The following is an 18126-nucleotide window of genomic DNA, read 5'->3' as shown; positions in this document are numbered from 1 at the left end:
CTTCACCAAGACCCTCATGCAAAGTTTGTTCCATATAATTCACAAGTGAACTCGCCTTCCTAGATGTGTGCACCTGCAGATCTTTTATCCACTCATACCAGTGACTCTCATGGGTAGAATACTCTACTGAGATAGTCTCTACAATATGCAAGGGAAGTCAGTATCAGAGCTGATGGAAGCAAGTTTGAGATGAAATGGGTATGTCTTCACTTTATTCTTTTCTGATTCATGCACTATTATGTGACAAGCCTACATTTCAGGACTATCTGAAAAGAGAAAGACAGATTTGCAGCAAGCGGACCAGGGAGATCTGGATCTGCATTGTTACACTACCAGTAACATGTAAATCATAAGAGACTGCGGAGCCAAGAGGAAGTAGAATATGAGAAAGAGCATTCAGTTTGAGCAAACTATCTTAAGTGGTTTGACCCCCACCATTAACGATAGCCTCAGTTCCTTGCCTCCAGTTATAAACAGCAATGTCTCATTCCTGGGGTAGAGAGGGAGGAGGGAGGAGGGAAGGAGAGATTATGATGAAGGTGTGCCTGCTCCTGCCTGAGCCATTACAGCCTCTTTTCCCATTAGTGAGCATCAAACAATGCATTAGGTGATTTTGTTGTCATGGTTCAGTTGCTGGGAAAGCATACAAACTGTGAAATGTGAGTGCTTCACCAGTGCTGTGTGTGTGTGGGGGCGGGGGGGGGGGGCAGGGGGAGGTGCACTTGAACATAATGTGCAAGTCTTGATTGATTGTTAATATGAGGACTAAAAGGTTGGTGCATTGAGTTGTGCAGGAGGCAGGTGGCAAAATTGGTGTAATAAAATATTTTCACTGATCTTGGCAATGTACTTGGAGTCACTACAACATACATGCCATTGTATTCCAGTCGCTGGCTCTAGGCATTCATTTCCCAAATTCTCTCCTCCAGCCAATTTCATTTCATGTGCCCGATGAGCCTTCAGACAAATGTATTCCCTTAAATTCATTGCATCTCTCTTTCTCTACACCTCTTCCTTCCACCAATGCAGCACTGCATTGGTGTCTACTCCAATGCATGGAGTCTACTCACTCCCCTGTCACATTTGCCCTAGTTGTCTGTGCTACATACACTCCCTCAAGTTCCTGAGCCTCCAACTGACAGTTCCTTAATAAGAGCAGTGTGGCTTTAAGTGGCTTCAGCTTGTGTGAGCCACTACCATTTGGGCCTTCCTGCTGTGGTGCTCATGAGGTTAATGGTGTAGTTTCACGGCCTGGATCTTGTGATCATATTAATGAGCAGGTGAGTTATATCTGTGGCAGTGCATGCATGGGATGGAATGAAAGCTAGATAATTGTTCCATCTCACCCACGAGAGATTCAAAATACTATAGTTGCCCAAAAGCTAAAATAAAAGCAGAAAATGCTGGAAACACCAAGTAGATTAGGCTGGATCTCTGGAGAGAAAAAAAAAATCAAAGTTCATATTTCAGTTTGATGACCTATCATCACAAAACAAACAACACACACTTAAAGCTGTAGTTTGAACATGAGACATTTTGCTATTTTACTATACGAAGGAAGATGTTTTGTAATTTTGTTAGATTTTTCTATGCCTCACAATTTTAAGTAGATTATTCAGACCACTTTATAATTGGGAGGGGAACATATAAGGCAGCAAAGCATGGGACTGTGATAATGAGGGAAGATTGATGACATCACCAAGGACTCAAGTTTGGGAAGTGCTTTTGAGGACTACTGAATATGAAAAACAGGCATACAAAATCTTATGCATCAGAGAAAGACAAAATCCCTTTCTTGTAGTGTACTTAATAACAAAAATTCTCCTCCTAAACATCTGTAACAGAACTTCCAAATGTCATTCTCTAATCAGGTGCCAATGAGTGAGCAGTTAAATCTTAACTATCTAACAGATGGTGCCATCACTTCTGAGTGAGGAGAGGAATTTAAATATAGTGGAATAAAAAGACAATTAACATCCATTTTATTGTGCTATATTTAGATATCATCAGCCTTCAGATGTAAAATCCCAATTCTCTTAGCTTCATTTAGATTTGTTTAAAATGTGGGTTAAATTCATCAATCACGTGCTTCCAGCAGAAAGCAGCACTCAAAAAGAGAGTTCAAAATAAAGCTGCAACAACTGCAACATTGTTTGCATGGTCCATCTGTGCACAGCTGCTCTTAAAGCAGCATGGGGAAATTAACGTTCCAAGCATACTCACTTAAATCGCAAGGTCAATGCTTTCTTCAGTTTAGTCATTTGTAGAAGACATCATTAATATTTTTTTACATGGTGGCATGTTTCATTTTCCATAAAATAAATACATAAAATGCTTCATTAAAAAAACAAATCAGGGTTGGATATTCAGTAACATAGTCCTGCAAATGTAATGAAAAGATGTGATATATTTAAGACTGGAATACTCATGTAAGAATTTGAAATCATGCACCCCTGGTTTAGCATTCCAGACACCTATTTACTGTATTTTATGTTGTTGGATATACTATTAGGTTATAGCCTTGACTTGACATTGCACATTAAGGTTTAATACACAGTGATTTAAGTGCAGCAGGAGAGCTACACTCTCAGATCACTGCAGGAGTCAATAAACCATTAATACAATGGTGCCATCAGCAAATGACTTTATACATTAACACAGCGATTACACTGGGAGCAAACAGAAAGGCCACTGAGCTAATAAAATTATTTTTCATCTTCCAACAGGGCAAAATTATAGTCTACCACATTTGATTGGTGTCTGTTAATGAGTTATTGAAAAATACAGCTTTTCAAGCAGGCTGAGCATTAACAAATACATCATTCATAGATATAATTAAATTCTTTACTACCTCTCTATCTCAAGTATAATGTAGGCTGCAGTAGAAAATCCTGTGTATTTGGGGATTGGGCTTAAAGCAAATACCTGACTGGAAGTCCAAAGGAATTGGGGTGCATACATATACCACCTCTACTTAAACGACACCTGAATTTCCTTGGTCACTAACACCTACATTGATTCCTAGGCCTGAGCACACCTGGGCACATTATTATGATTCTGCATACAGGTGTAGGAAATGGATTGATGTTATTTTGACCAAGTTATCTCTGTTTCTTTCAACATTGATGAATAATGTTAATTAAAATATTTCATCAAAACACTTAAGCATATAATTTTGATTCTGGGAGAGCTATAAATTCCCTTAGCCTGCTTGCTTCTGCTGAACTCAGAACATGGCTAGTCATTTTCAACACCTGGAAAGTGAAAATAGAGTTGTAATATCTTTGCAGGATAAAGCCCTCTCATGTGGGTCATTTCATGTCAAGTACACCAGTTCAGAAATAATTCTGCACTGGGAATGACACACACACTCAACAGTGCAGAGATATTAACAGGTTTTTTGTATGGGAACTGCATTGCAAAATTGTACTGCACAAGATGCATGCACAATAGAACAGACCCTGCACACTTTGGTGGTTGTGGAGGCTGATGCAGTTGGGGTGTAAATAGGGATTTAGAATCAGGTCAGGGCATTGGGGAAGGAGTTGGAAGAGGAGCCATGCTGCAGGTTGTGGGGTTTAACTCCTTGGGGAATTGAGGTCAACATCAGGTTGTCAGTATCCAGCAGTGGTGGTAGTGAGAGAAACTTAGAACAGGCAGCTAATACTAAACTTAAAGCAGATTTACCTGAATATGGTTCCAAACACCAGATTTAACAACCTCAGACCTGATCAGCCAGGTCCCATTTAAGTCTCTCAGAAACAGGTGTTAAATTCACCGTGAATGCCTGCACCTGCATTGGCAGCATGTGTTACTTGTTGGGCACAAAATCTGCTGAATAATTTTTATTCAAATTATCCAAACTTGCACTGTGCACCACTGCAGATCATTTGAAGTGGACAGCATCCTGACAACCTTCACAAAACACACATACAGGTATCTGACCATTTTCAATAACCACTTATCTGAAGAATAAGCACAGAGTGAATGTAAGTGTTGCAGTAGAATTGTAAGCCCACCCTAGCTAGTTAGCTTTGTTAGATTTTTAGACCCCAAGGGAAAAAGGAATATGAGGTAAGTGCACTTAAGTGGTGTTGAACTAGAAGTTCAGTCACGAATGGAGGAACAGCCACAAGGGGTCCAATGGTCTCCTTATGCAAGGATCGATATAATTAATAATGACAAAGTCTTAAGAGATATCCAGGGTGGGAGGGGGAACAAAGTAGTTTGAACCATCCACACATAATCATTGAAGAAGACCAAAGTGCTCCAGTGACTGATTGGCTTTATGGCAAATGCTACAATGGTAATATGTACGTGAGCTGTCATAATTCTTGTACTGTAACCACTTGCCCAATGGGATTTTACCACAGCATTGTTGACTTATTTTTGACTCAACAAAATTTGTTGGAAACCAAAGCCTGAATCTTACACAGATATGTGGATTCAAATTCTGAAGGTGACATGGCTGACGAGAGAGTAAGTAGAACAATGCACATAGTGATACATTATGATGGCCATATGGAACAGGTTCAAATGACCTAGTGGAGCTTTACCTACCTATTATTGTTCATATATTCATATTTTCTGTAATTATACAGGTTCAAAACAGATAGAAAATCACTCCCAGAATTTTAGGACCATTGTCTCATTTAATATGTATCTGTTTAATATGTATATGTATAGTGGTTCTGTTTATTGTCACTCAGATCTGAGAATCTTTATGCTTCTTTGAAAACAGTTTTATGAAGTAAGACTTATTAAAAACTCAAATGCCCATCTGCAACATCTATCCAGTTTGTATGAATGATGGCTAGATGGATCCGTTTTATCATCAGAAGGTTCATCTAGTATAACTTCCTTATGTTCACCCATTATTTGCACTGATCTCTGCTTCTTCACACTGACTTTTACATCCAGTGAATGCTAAAGACACTGGCAGAAAATGTAGGTGTAAAGTGACATTAAAAAAATGGATGCCGGTGAATGCAATTTCAGATATACATCTTCCCAATTACACCTCCAACAAAAAAAAATCAACCCTATTAATTTTGAATGTCTAATGTCAAAGAAGAATAAGTCAACAAGATGCATATCCCAGAATTTGTTCATCTTCATGCAATCTCTTCCAGTGAGACTGATGTATTCTAATCACCACTACCATCAATTTCAATTCAATTTTCAGCCCAGAGAAGCTGGAACAGGGGAAAATGGGCATGTCAATTCCTTCTTTTCTCACCAGTGCCTTTATAGCACTTATCCAAGCATGAATTGCTCCAAAGTAGGACAGTTGACTCTCACATACCAATGAGAGGGAACTACATGAAACATAACTTCATAGTAATATATTTTGCTCTGTCTGAACATGTGTTACTGTCCCTAACTATGTTATTACACTGACAGAGCTTGACAAAGTATCATGCCATCAAGGTTAAGAATCACTGAATGCAAAACTTCTCATATTTCATTGATTTATTCTCCAAAGTACTAAACTAATTTAATGCATTAAACAAATGCACAGATTTAGTTGTGAACTTGTGCAATCATATGGAACTGAATGTTCAACCCAAGTACTTAAACACCAGGTGGCAGAGTGACTAGTGCTTAATCAAATCAAAGTACTTTATCAGCAGTTTATATTTGATGCCTAACTTCAGGATGCAATACACAAGTGAAATAAGTTAAAATACTGTAAATTAGACTGATGAAAGAAAGATAACCCATACAAATTAACTGTAATAAACCTTGGCTCCCTGTCACATTATGCAGGGTTTATCTCCTGCAGGAATTCAAAATCAATATACTCATTCAATATTCAAAGTTAATTTTGGAAAAGAGATCCCAGGTTGTAAATAGGTTAATAAATTAGCTCTTCAAAATTTGCTTGTTTACTTCCTTTTCTAAGCACACATATTTCAATTGCACTGCAAGATGTATAGTAAGAGATTTAAATCCATTTTAACCTTCTGCAAATGAAACTCAAGCTATTACCTCAAGGTAACAATTGCTCAAATTTAGCAAGATATCAAAAATTAATGATTTAATCAAAATTTACAAATAGCACCTATTCCAAAATTAATGCAATTTTGTTTCCAAACATGTGAGCATCTCATCACATAAGTAATTACACATCTGGAACACAGATATGCCTCTACACTCGTTGGCCCATATTTACTTGAGAAACATCAGCAGTTCTGCATGGAATTGTTGGTGTTTTCCTGCATGTCAGTGAGACTGGAACCCTCGTGGTGGAGCTCTAACTTTCAACAATTCCCCAGGACTTACACTGGAGTTCTGCCTGCTAATCCTCCACTAGTGAAGACCTGGCAATTCCATTCATTTCAATGGAGAGGCAAGAGAGAAAGACAGGTTTCACAGAAATGATCATTTTTAACTCATTTAGTTTATTTAGATGTTTGTTAGTATTTGAAGTGATTTACTTTAAAATTTCATGAACGTTTTTCATGTTTCTGAAATATTTTTTTTCAGTTTTGGAGATATTGTTTAACTGGCTGTTGATGCTTTTTACAGCATTTTGTTGCCAGGCTCAACCAGGCTGTCTCACCGTGCAAGGTCCTGACTCCTGGAACTGGCTTTATTGAGGAAGCTGATGCTGGAATATCCACTAATTGTGCACTTAGCCAGTTGATATGTGTGATGAGCAAGAGTTCCTCATCCACTGCCTCTGGGCTTTTGTTTTGTTCTTCAGGTATATTTTACAAGATTGTGACTAAAGCAGTATCTATTCTCAAAAACTATTGATGGTTCCTGATTAAGGCCAATGAGGGGTTTGGAAAAGGAGCCAACAACTCTGCCTAAGAATCTAGATGAGACCCTTTGTCATAATTTAAATAGTCTGATAACTAAAATTGAAGTAAAAGCCTGGAATCTACTTGCAGCTGGATGCGGAATTCAAAAGGAATGAAGTTCAAATAGATACCAACTGTATTATAAACTCTCAAGCTGATTTATGACATTAGTCCTTATTACTGAGTGTTACCATACCCTGATCTCACTCAAATTTAATGTAACTGTTCGGTTAAGACTCAACCCGAAAACCCTGACACCATTTTAATGGGTAGATTCATTTACACAAATCAACTTAATAAAAAAAACAAGTAAATAACTAACATATTTTAATCGTAAATCATCAATCTAACTAGATTTTTAGGATACTCAATAAGTTTAAATTAAAATCACCTTTAGGATCATACCTATTTAGTTTGATGACAAATCATACATTTAATTGAAGAATGACTAAACCAATCATGATTAAAATCAGAAGAGTCTCCAATTATCCGACATGTGATTATTTAGGAACATCATGCCAGCCTTTTGACTTGCACAATGCAATACCTGCAGGGAGAGGTGAATTTTGACTTAAAAAAAGCAGAAATCAATTGATTTTATTTCCATCATTCATGTTATTTTGTGTTATTGCAGTAAATCAGAAAACTATTTGTCTTGAAGGGAGTAAAATAATGTAAAATTTGCCCTCAATAAGTTGATGGTGAACTATATTCTTTCAGTCACTTCTGCTGAAGCTGTCACCACAATGCCATGAGGTATTAAGGACCCCCACCATCCGGGTCATGCCCTCTTCTCATTGCTACCATCAGGCAGGAGGTACAGGAGCCTGAAGACCCACACCTCAAAAGTTCAACAGCAGCTTCTTCCCCATTGCCATCAGGTTCTTGAACCCACCTGAAAAACCCTAATTCTGCCTCAGACTATATTTCCCTCAATTTGCACTAATGTCGTTATATCTATTTTTTTGTTGCGTAAGTTATGTATAATTTTTGTTAATTTAAGTTTATGTAATTTATGATAGTCAGGTTTGTAATGTACTGTGCTGCTGCAAAAAGCAAATTTTCAGAGCATTTATACCCTCGGTATACATGCCAATGACACCAAACATGAACTTGAAGTATGGAGTTCCAGGCTGAGACCCAACAACAATGAGATATACATTTCTCAATCAGTAGTGTTCAACTTGGAGACGGTGTACCCATATCCCTTCCTCCCTTGCTTATGTGGTTTGGAGATGCTGTCAAAATAGTCTAGACCAGTAACTGCTGTGCATTTTGTGGATGACACAGTCACGGTGCACCAGTGAAGCTAGGTGATGGATGGGATAGTGAATCAAGTCTTGAATGGTGTTGTGCTTCAAGTGTTATTGGAGCTCAACAGGTAATAAATTGCTGGAATTCACTGGCAACTAATTTTTTGACAGAGTTATAAATTGTGCAATCGCAAACCAAAGACCGACAAAGCAAGAGCACAGATTACAAAGAAAACTGGTTGTACATCTTGCAAGTTTGGAATAAATATGTTTGGAAGGGAAGAAAAAGTGTATAGGAGGAATACATTTCCATCTGTTACTTCAATAATATAGATGAATTTGCTTCTTTCAGCTGAAGAATACTTCTATTTAATCTTTATGTCAGGAATTTCCTCAAAACATGAGCACCAATTTGTGTAAAGTGACTTAGCCACATTTTCAAGATCTATCCCTTTCCTCATTGGCTTATGTCAATTCACTGTAATCCCCAACAAAATCCCTCTAAGCTCATTAAAATACTCTATCTCCCTTGAGAAGCTTAACCTGTATTTTCACCAGCTTTGAATGGATATAAACATATACCCAAAGTGTATGGCATAGCTAATATAGATATACACTGAGCACTCAACTTCGAGAAGGGAAGCAAAACTTTCCAGACATCTCCACTGCAGTATGAAGTTGGCCTTCAAATAAACTTGTTGGCTAATTTCATTCACATTGGAGAAGAAACATGACTACATACCTAGTTTAAACTTGGGTTAATCTTTTAAGGAAACTAGACCACTGTATCACTCATCAAGGTCACCAATGCAGCCTCCATTAATCACAGATGTGCTTGCTACTGACCTTCCTACTTCAAGAAAGATTGTTTTTCTGATATGACTCCATGTTTTCCACTCTTCTGTCATTAATATCGAAACACCTCACAGATATTTGCAGTTGGGCTATTTGTCCACCTTGTGAAAGAAAACACATTATCCTCACTCAAGTAGTCATTTTAGATACCCTACGATCAGAAATATTGCAGGTGGGAAACACTGGAGTAAATTCAAGGTCTCCTATTTCTGAGACAGTGGTATATCAAATTGCTGCACTATTTATAATTCAGACATTTAAATTAGCATCCAGCACTGATAGCCTCTAATGCAACTGAACCCTTGGTCACCGTCGAGGATGCAAGATCAGTCTTCCGGAGAGCAAACACGAGGAAAGCACCTGGCCCAGATAGTGTCCCTGGCCGAGTGCTCAGCTGGCGAGAGTACTTGCAGACATATTTAACCTCCCCCTGCTTCAGTCTCAGGTTCCCACCTGTTTTGAGAAGACCACTATCATCTCGGTACCGAAGCAAAGGTAACATGCCTTAATGACTACCGACCAGTGGCTCTGACATCTACAAACCTGAAGTTCTTCGTGAGTCTGGTCATGGCACGCATCAACTCCAGCCTCCCAGACAATCTTGACCCACTGCAATTTGCCCATCGCCGAAACAGGTCTACAGCGGACGCCATCTCCCTGGACTTACACTCAGCTCTGGAGCATCTGGACAATAAAGACACCTACGTTACACTATTATTGACTACAGTTCCGCCTTCAATACTATAATTCCAAGCAAACTCGTCACCAAACTACGAGAACTGGGAGTCAACACCTCCCTAACTGGATCCTTAACCTTCTGACCAACTGATCGCAATCAATGAGGATAGGCAGCAATACCTCCAGCACTATTATTTCTCAACACTGGTGCCCCACAAGGCTGTGTCCTCAGCCCTCTACTCTACACCCTATATACTCCATCGACAAGTTTGCAGATGATACCACCGTAGTAGGCCATATCTCAAATAGCGATGAGTCAGAGTACAGGAAGGAGATAGAGAGCTTCGTGATATGGTGTTATGACAGCAACCTTTCCCTCAATGTCAACAAAACAAAAGAGCTGGTCATTGACTTCAGGAAAGGGGGTGGTGTACATGCACCTGTCTATATCAACGGTGCTTAGGTCAAGAGGGTTGAGAGCTTCAAGTTCCTAGAAGTGAACATCACCAATAGCCTGTCCTGGTCAAATCACGTAGACACCACAGCCAAGAAAGCTCACCAGTGCCTCTACTTCCTCAGCAGGCTAAAGAAATTTGGTATGTCCCCTTTGATACTCACCAACTTTTATCGATGCACCGTAGAAAGCATCCTATCTGGATGCATCACAGCTTGGTATGGCAACTGCTCTGCCCAGGACCGCAAGAAACTGCAGATAGTTGTGGACACAGCCCAGCATGTCACGGAAACCAGCCTCCCCTCCATGGTCTTTACCTCTCGTTGCCTTTGTGAAGCAGCCAGAATAATCAAAGACCCCACCCACCCAGGTCATTCTCCTCTCCTCTCCCCTCCCATCAGGCAGAAGATACAGGAGCCTGAGGGCACATACCACCAGGCTCAAGGACAGCTTCCATCCCACTGTGATAAGACAAGTGAACGGTTCCCTTATACGATGAGATGGACTCTTGACCTCACAATCTACTTTGTTGTGACCTTGAACCTTATTGTCTACCTGCACTGCACTTCCTCTGTAGCTGTGGCACTTTACTCTGTACTGTTATTGTTTTTACGCATACTACCTCAATGTACTCTGTACTAACTCAATGTAACTGCACTGTGTAATGAATTGATCTATACGATTGGTATGCAAGACAAGCTTTTCACTGTACCTTGGTACAAGTGACAATAATAAACCAACACCAATACCACTTAGTACAACAATTTTTTTGTGTATAATACCATAGTCTGCTTTCAGTCATTACAACTTCCACTGTATCCTAACAAATATGATTGATTCTCCAATGTTTACATGCAGAGCATAATTCTCAGCCTAATTTCTTTTGAACACCACCGAAACAGGATGAAATGTTCATGATACAAAATTAATAAAACTCATGAACAGGTAAGTCATTTTTCCCCCAAATGGTTTATGATAACCTACATATACAAATGAAATTAAACCCAAAATACAGTAAACTAAATAATTTCCTTTGAACAGTTTCCTGCACTGCCATAGATTTAAAGGTTTTTCTTTCAAGGTCTACCAATCTAAGACAGCCGCAGCATCAGTCCATTGGGTCAAGCACAATATCTGCTAATTACATTGTTAAAACTGATATCAATGAAGTATGCATATAATTCAGAGGAAAAAAATGCATAAACACAGTAAAATTGGCAGCTACAATTAAGGTTCAAATGATTAAAAAACAGGGTAAAAAGGTATCTTTCACTTTGAAACTCAATTGTTTCTTCTTATTCACTTTTTGTTTGTCACTGAGCAATCCTTTTTTGTCTGTAGTATAACATATCCACCAAGACATATTCATTACATGAAGCCAGAGGTCTTTTGGCAATTCCAGTCAAATAAGCAAGCTGATCAGCACTTGTAGAAATTGAATTGGTTCCATGATCTGTCAGCAAGCCCATTCCTGTCTAAAAATGAATTGTTTGCATCAGTCAGTGCAAAACTAAATGGTCCAGCAATTCTTCTGCAAAAAGTTCTTGGAGTGTTTAGGATGGAAAGGGAGGCGGGTAGCTTAAGGGTGCAGGGGGCATCCTTGGGTCTTCAAACAGTTATTTCAAGCATTGGAGTGACATTTCTCCAGGGTTTCTCTTTCCTAATTTGTGTTTCAATTTTTCCACATAGAAGGCAAGTGTTCTCCATGTGTTCTTAATCTCCAATGAAGTTCAGAATATGATTAATACACACAAGACATGAGAAAGTCAAACAAGGTGTATCTATTAAAAGATCTTATTGATTGCCCAGTGATGCACCATAATACAATTCATGATAAAAGGCATCATATTTACATATACTACACGACCTCCCTCTTCTTAAAAAATAAACTAATTTAACGTGTACAAGTTAAACCAAATCAGGTTTTCACAATTGTGATCTTTGCAGTAGTAGCAATAACATTTATGTTGAACTTGCAGATTCACCATCCTGTTGGAATATTATCCACATCTGGCTTCAAAATCATTTACTTTCACTACTTCCTCCACATCTCATTTACAATACAAGTTTTTGGGTTGTAAAAGCACAAACTGTCTTTCAATCTGAACCTCCTCTCCTTACAGCTTGTGTTTACACTACCTTCCTCCTTTTCCTCCAGATTAGGCAAAACAAGACTCAACCACATTGCAAGTCTTCTGTGCATGAGCATTTTCACAGGAGTCTAACATGATATTGTTGCAGATGCTGGAAGAAATGCTACAAGTTGAAGCTTCATGCCAATGGTTGATCAACTGGCCAAGATCTGTTTCTCAATACCTTGTTTGCTATGTGAACTGGCCCTCCAACTTCCCCCATAAAACTGGGTGGAAAGGAGAAGTGAAACAATATTTTATTCCATTGCTATTCGTGCAATGTTCAAATGGGAACAATATGAACTGTGGATTATTGTCTGCTGTTGCTTCCTCCTGAAGATGGCACATGGCAAAGGTAGATCTCAATTCCTCTGTATGCATTCTGTGGTGGTGCATGACCCACCTGTTTTCCACCTAACCACTTTCAATTTTTGTTGAGAAATATTACATTTCTCCACACCTTCTTCATAATTTCTAAGGGGCTGATAGAGTGCTCCACGAGGCCACTTCTACACTTGGAGTAGTGTTCTAGGTGAACGTGTTCTACAATCCTGACATCCAGCATTGTGCTTCTACTGTCTTGGACTTCTCTATCTGTGGTAGACCATTAGATAAATCCACTACCCATTGCTTTCCCTATACCCAAGCATTCATTTATTCAATACTTTGGTTGGTGTTTAATTCATAGCATCTAAAATGAACTAATTTGATATCTTCATTACCCAAATCATATAAGTTTTGTTTACGGCTTGTTGTGGCTCATTCATAAGGTAATCTCCACAAAGCATCAGCCATGACATTTGGTTTGGATGTCCTGTACTCATTGGCCCTCCTCCTTCTTTGAAGCCAGCATTATGGGAATAAAGGAGTTGACCTCAGAATAACCAGTAAAGGTTTGTGGCCAGATACTAGTGTGAATGGTCTTCCTAGCAATAATCGGTGAAACCTTTCATCCCCAAATATAATTATCAACTCTTTTCTGTTTGTAGTTTCTTACCAGCTCTGGTTGGCATGCACATTGAGGAGTAGGCTTCTCATGGGCATTGTCCCACATCGTTTACAACTTTGTAGCTGGGGCTGTAGTATTGCAAGCAAGTTTTAGCAAAAAGTCTGTGTTGTAATGCACTAAATACGACTCACTGCTAAGGCTTTTTTTTTGCAGATCTTTCATCTTTTGATGACCTTTTCCTCACCGCCATGGTTAATCTCCTTTAATTGTTGAAAAGCAGTCAATAATGTCATATGGCAAGATAAATCTTGCAGAATGTTGGACAAAATCTAAAAATGACCAGAATTCAGTAACACTTCTACATTTTCTAGCTGTAACAATGGCCTCAGTCTCCTCTTTAACTGGCTGCAGCCCATTTTCATCTAATTGCAGACCCAAATAAATCATTTTCTCTGTTCAATGGTATGTGTGTTTTTTGTAAGCTTGCAGTTATGTTGATGAAGCATTCCAAACAATTCAAGTATGCAGTGGTGTTCCTTCTGTGTGAAGGGTGAAATTAGAACATCATCCTAATTGCATAAACAATGTTGTATCTCCTGCAGCAACTTATCAATAGTCACCGAGAATATTTTTGGTGGCGACATTACCCTGCACAGTAACTTGATATGTCTATGCAACTGCTAGTGGTTGCTAATCATCAATTAATGTTGGCTTTCTACATCTACATTGAGATGGGCATTGGCACGAGATAGGTCGAACCAAGTAATGACTTTAGCCCCTGCCAATTCTGTATGCCAATCTTAAGAAGAAGGTAGCAAGTATTGTTTGTTATCAGTCACTCTATTATGGGTCCAGTTGAAATACAGAGGAAAAACAGTCACATCTGGCTTTGTTACCACCAGGACAGGTATCACCCCTCCACCAATCACTCTGTAACACTTTCACCAATATCTCACATTGATCCAATTCTGAAGCTGTTCTTTTAACTGAGCTCTCAGAACATTTTTTTGAAATATATATTCATTCAAGCAATGTGGGCTTCGCAGGCTGAGCCAGCATTTAATTGCTCATCCCTAGTTGCCCTTGAAAAGATGGTGTTGAGATGCCTTATTGAACCACTACTGTCCTTGAGGTCTGGGTATGTACAAAATTCTGTTAGGGAGGATGTTCCATTAGATAAATCCACTTGCTATTGCCTTCATATTCACTACACCCAAGTATTCTGCATGGACTTCTTACACACTTTTGTTTCACAATTCCATTGGTATCACTACACAGTGTCCTCATTTCATGCAACCTTGGTTGGTATAATTCATAGCATCTGCAATGAATGAGTCCCTTCACTTAACATGTATTTGTAAATTAGCAATCCATATTTACAAATAAATGGGGCTGGTATTTAGATTATTGCACACGTGATCTTGGTGCATTTTAATATCTATGTACAAATCCTAAACATATCCAGGTTGTTCCAGAAGCTTCTTTAAACATGGCTGTAATATATTTAACCTATATGTATTTGTCCAATCCATTCTCAACACCTTCAGCCAATCATTCTATTGCAAGCTTGGTCCATTCACATAACTAGTTATTATAATGGATAGCCTTAACCATTAAGGAGGACTACACATTCCATTTGTTCTAATGTTTTCAATTTTAATGTGCTTCTTCCTAACAGCATCTTACTACTTCTAATTACACAAGACATTTTGCATGATGGAACAGTCAGTGGCTGTGACAATATTTATATCAATGTCTTGGTCAGTAATCATGAATTTTCAATCATCTTTGTCTCTGGTGCCATATGATATTTTAACATTTGCTCCCCACATTGCACAACTGCTTAAATGATGCATAAACTCCCATGTTTTTTTTAAACTATACAGGCTGTCCTCAGGTTACGAGTGGGTTCCATTTTTATAGACATTCATCAGTTTATTTTGTCCATCAATCAGAAAATACATAAAATCACTCGAAATGGCAACCATACCTCCAGTGTTGTAATTAATGGCATCAAAAGCACATAAATTTGGAGAAAGAAAAATTGCTGAAATTAGAGAGAGAGGAAACTTGTTCTGCTGTTTGTAGGAATGAACATATGTACGCATTTCAGCCTTCTGAATTTAAGAATATTGCTTGTAAGTACAAGTGTCCGTAAGTCAGGCGGTAGTAACCCGGGGACCGCTTGTAGTTATTACGCTTCTGTTGGACACTGCCTATCGCTACTTTAGCTTTGGATTCATACTCTTTCTATTTGTGCACAGAAGCTATGTGTCCTTGCTTTCTGCAGTTAGACAGATCTTATTGCTTTGAACCAACACACTTGCCCTGAATAATTACAACAGCATCAGTAGCAGCATTGTCACAACTACCAAGATTTTTAGTGCAACCAGTCTGGGTCAAGTCAACCATTTCTCACTTAATGCTAGTCACAATTAATCATGGGTTTCTCAGACACACTACCCCACCGCAGCTATAAATAAAGTTTTAACCCTGCAGAGTACACAAGACAAAAAGAGCTCAAACAAGATGTGTCCAGTTTACCCAAAATTTCTCTTTGAATTAATACTTTGGTCATGAATATCATGATTATAGACAAAAACAGTAATATACGTGACAATTTGTCAGAAATGATGTCACATATATCTCCATAAATGTACCTGCCTCTTGCAGGACACTGGCTAGCTGGGAGGAACAGACAATCAGATGCGCATTAATTGCACCATGCCACAATGCTGACACAGCAGCAGAAATTTTCCCAACTGCCATTTTCAAACATTAAGTATTATACTGTTTTGGATAATAAGATTTCAAATAAATTGAACTTTGTCACCCATTTCTTGCAACCAGCCAGTCTTTTTTTCCTCTCCTAAAACATTGAAAGCTACAGGGATATAAAGTGTGTGTGTGTTTTTTTTCCCCAAATTAAAGCAGGTTCTGACAGCATCAATTCATCGTACTAGACTTTTGCAACGTGACTGGACAATGATATGAAAAATGATTTTATCAATCCAGGACTGCCACTTGGACTACCATATTAAATGAAGCACCTGAAATAATCTTCAAAATTTTCACTACACCAGATAAGATAAAAATAAAGTGACATAACTAAGCTTTTATCTCATCTTGAAGGCGTGTTAGAGTGATATCGTAGATTCACAGAACTTGCCAGTACCTGCAGGATATCTGAATCTACAACATCCTGACATGAATGATGATACAGGATCCTTGTTCATGCCAGCCTCTATCTATCTCCATTTGATTTTGTGTTCTCCATGCTCTTCCCTGTCAATTTTTTTTGACTGAAAGGTGACTGCCAAAGACAAAAAAAAATGGAAGCAATGAGTCCAAGGATAGAATTGGCTTGCAATAAAGCAAAATCAGTAACAGAAAGATCTCATAATCAGGTGCATCTCAGAATTCATCAGAAATTCATAAAGATTTTAAATAAAGCTCCTTGGCTTATAGAAGAATCCACAAACATTTTCCTGTTCATCGAGAGTGATACAGAAAATGTTTCAGTTGGTATTTTAGTGAAAGAATCAGGCCTGCAGCCGATAACTGATCAGCATCTCCCCAGTCTGCAGTGTTGGCACTTTTTGATTTTGCATGGAAGACAAACTCTGATTTTGTTTGCTGTGATTAAGGTCCTTGAACAAGCATCTTTTAATCACACTTTAGATTATTATGCTTCGGTTAAAGGACTGGAATGTGCTTTGCATTTATGAACAGTGTGCCTTGATGAAAACAGCACGAGATTATACATTTTTGTTGAAAATATCCAATGATGTGATCTACAGATCCTGATTATTCTACGTGCATATTCTGAGGAGCAACCTTCAAAAGCTCTAATAGAGAATGCAAGAGTATACATCCAGAAAAATAGTAGATCTACCCATTTGATCAGGAAAAGTTTTGAAAAAAAATTCAAATTGCAACTATGAATTGAACTTTAAGTCAGTTAAGTTCAATGTAGAAATACTCTTTATTTAGCAACAACTAGAAAAATATTACTTCAAGCAAGAGAACGGATCAATGAATAATTTCAAGTTTACATAGCAAGGATGTAAGTGAAGATCACACTTGAAAGGCTATTTGTTGATTGGTTCTACAGATTCCAAGCATTCAGTGTACTCTTTTATCCCGTGGACTCCTGGAGCAAGTTGACCAGTTGTTGTGTGGGTACAAATCTTGGCATTGTGAATTGACTGTCAGTTTATCAAATTTCATTTCCTGGCAGCCAGATTGAAAATCTACTCACTATATCAGCTGTGCTTCAAATGATTTAAAATATTTGCACAAAGATCTTTAAATTTACAATTAGTGGTATAATCCTATCATAACATCACAGAATGTCCTGGCACAGAAGCAGCATGAACTGAATATCAAGCCACGTTAATGTTTTTCACCTCCTATATAAAATATCTATCACACAGTAAACATTAATATTCTTTCACAGAAATGCCTGGTACTATTATTTATTGACTGTGTGTGGCAATGACTTGCAGTGGAAAATTCCACATTTTCTCTGTGTTGACAGGAAGTTTTTTTTTATTCTATCTAATCACATTTCTAATCTTTTTGCAGTTTAAAATTTTTACTCGCCCTTTTATTTTCTCACTTACCAATAAAAACAATGATGCTTCAAAGCCTCACTTCATGCTAACGTGTGTGCTCAATAGGCCATTTTAGTCATCAATTTCTCCACTGTAAATCAGGAGACTGGGAGGTAGAAAGTCATCAGGACTGAATGGTAAGCATATTGGTTGGGTGGTCATGGAGTCATACCATAAAGAAACAGGCCCTTCAGTCCCATGAGTCCAAACTAACCATCAAGCACCCATTTTTACACTAATCCCACCCTGACCCCCCCACCCCCACATTCCCATCAACACCCACCCCCCACACTCAATTCCACCACTCACTTAGACACAAGGGGCAATCCACAGTGGGCAGTCAACCAACCAACCCACGTGTTGTTTTTGGGAGGAGCGGA

This window comes from Pristis pectinata, chromosome 6 (genome assembly GCF_009764475.1).
Source record: "Pristis pectinata isolate sPriPec2 chromosome 6, sPriPec2.1.pri, whole genome shotgun sequence".
In the NCBI taxonomy this organism is placed as follows: domain Eukaryota; kingdom Metazoa; phylum Chordata; class Chondrichthyes; order Rhinopristiformes; family Pristidae; genus Pristis; species Pristis pectinata.
Note: the sequence above shows the minus strand (reverse complement) of the source record.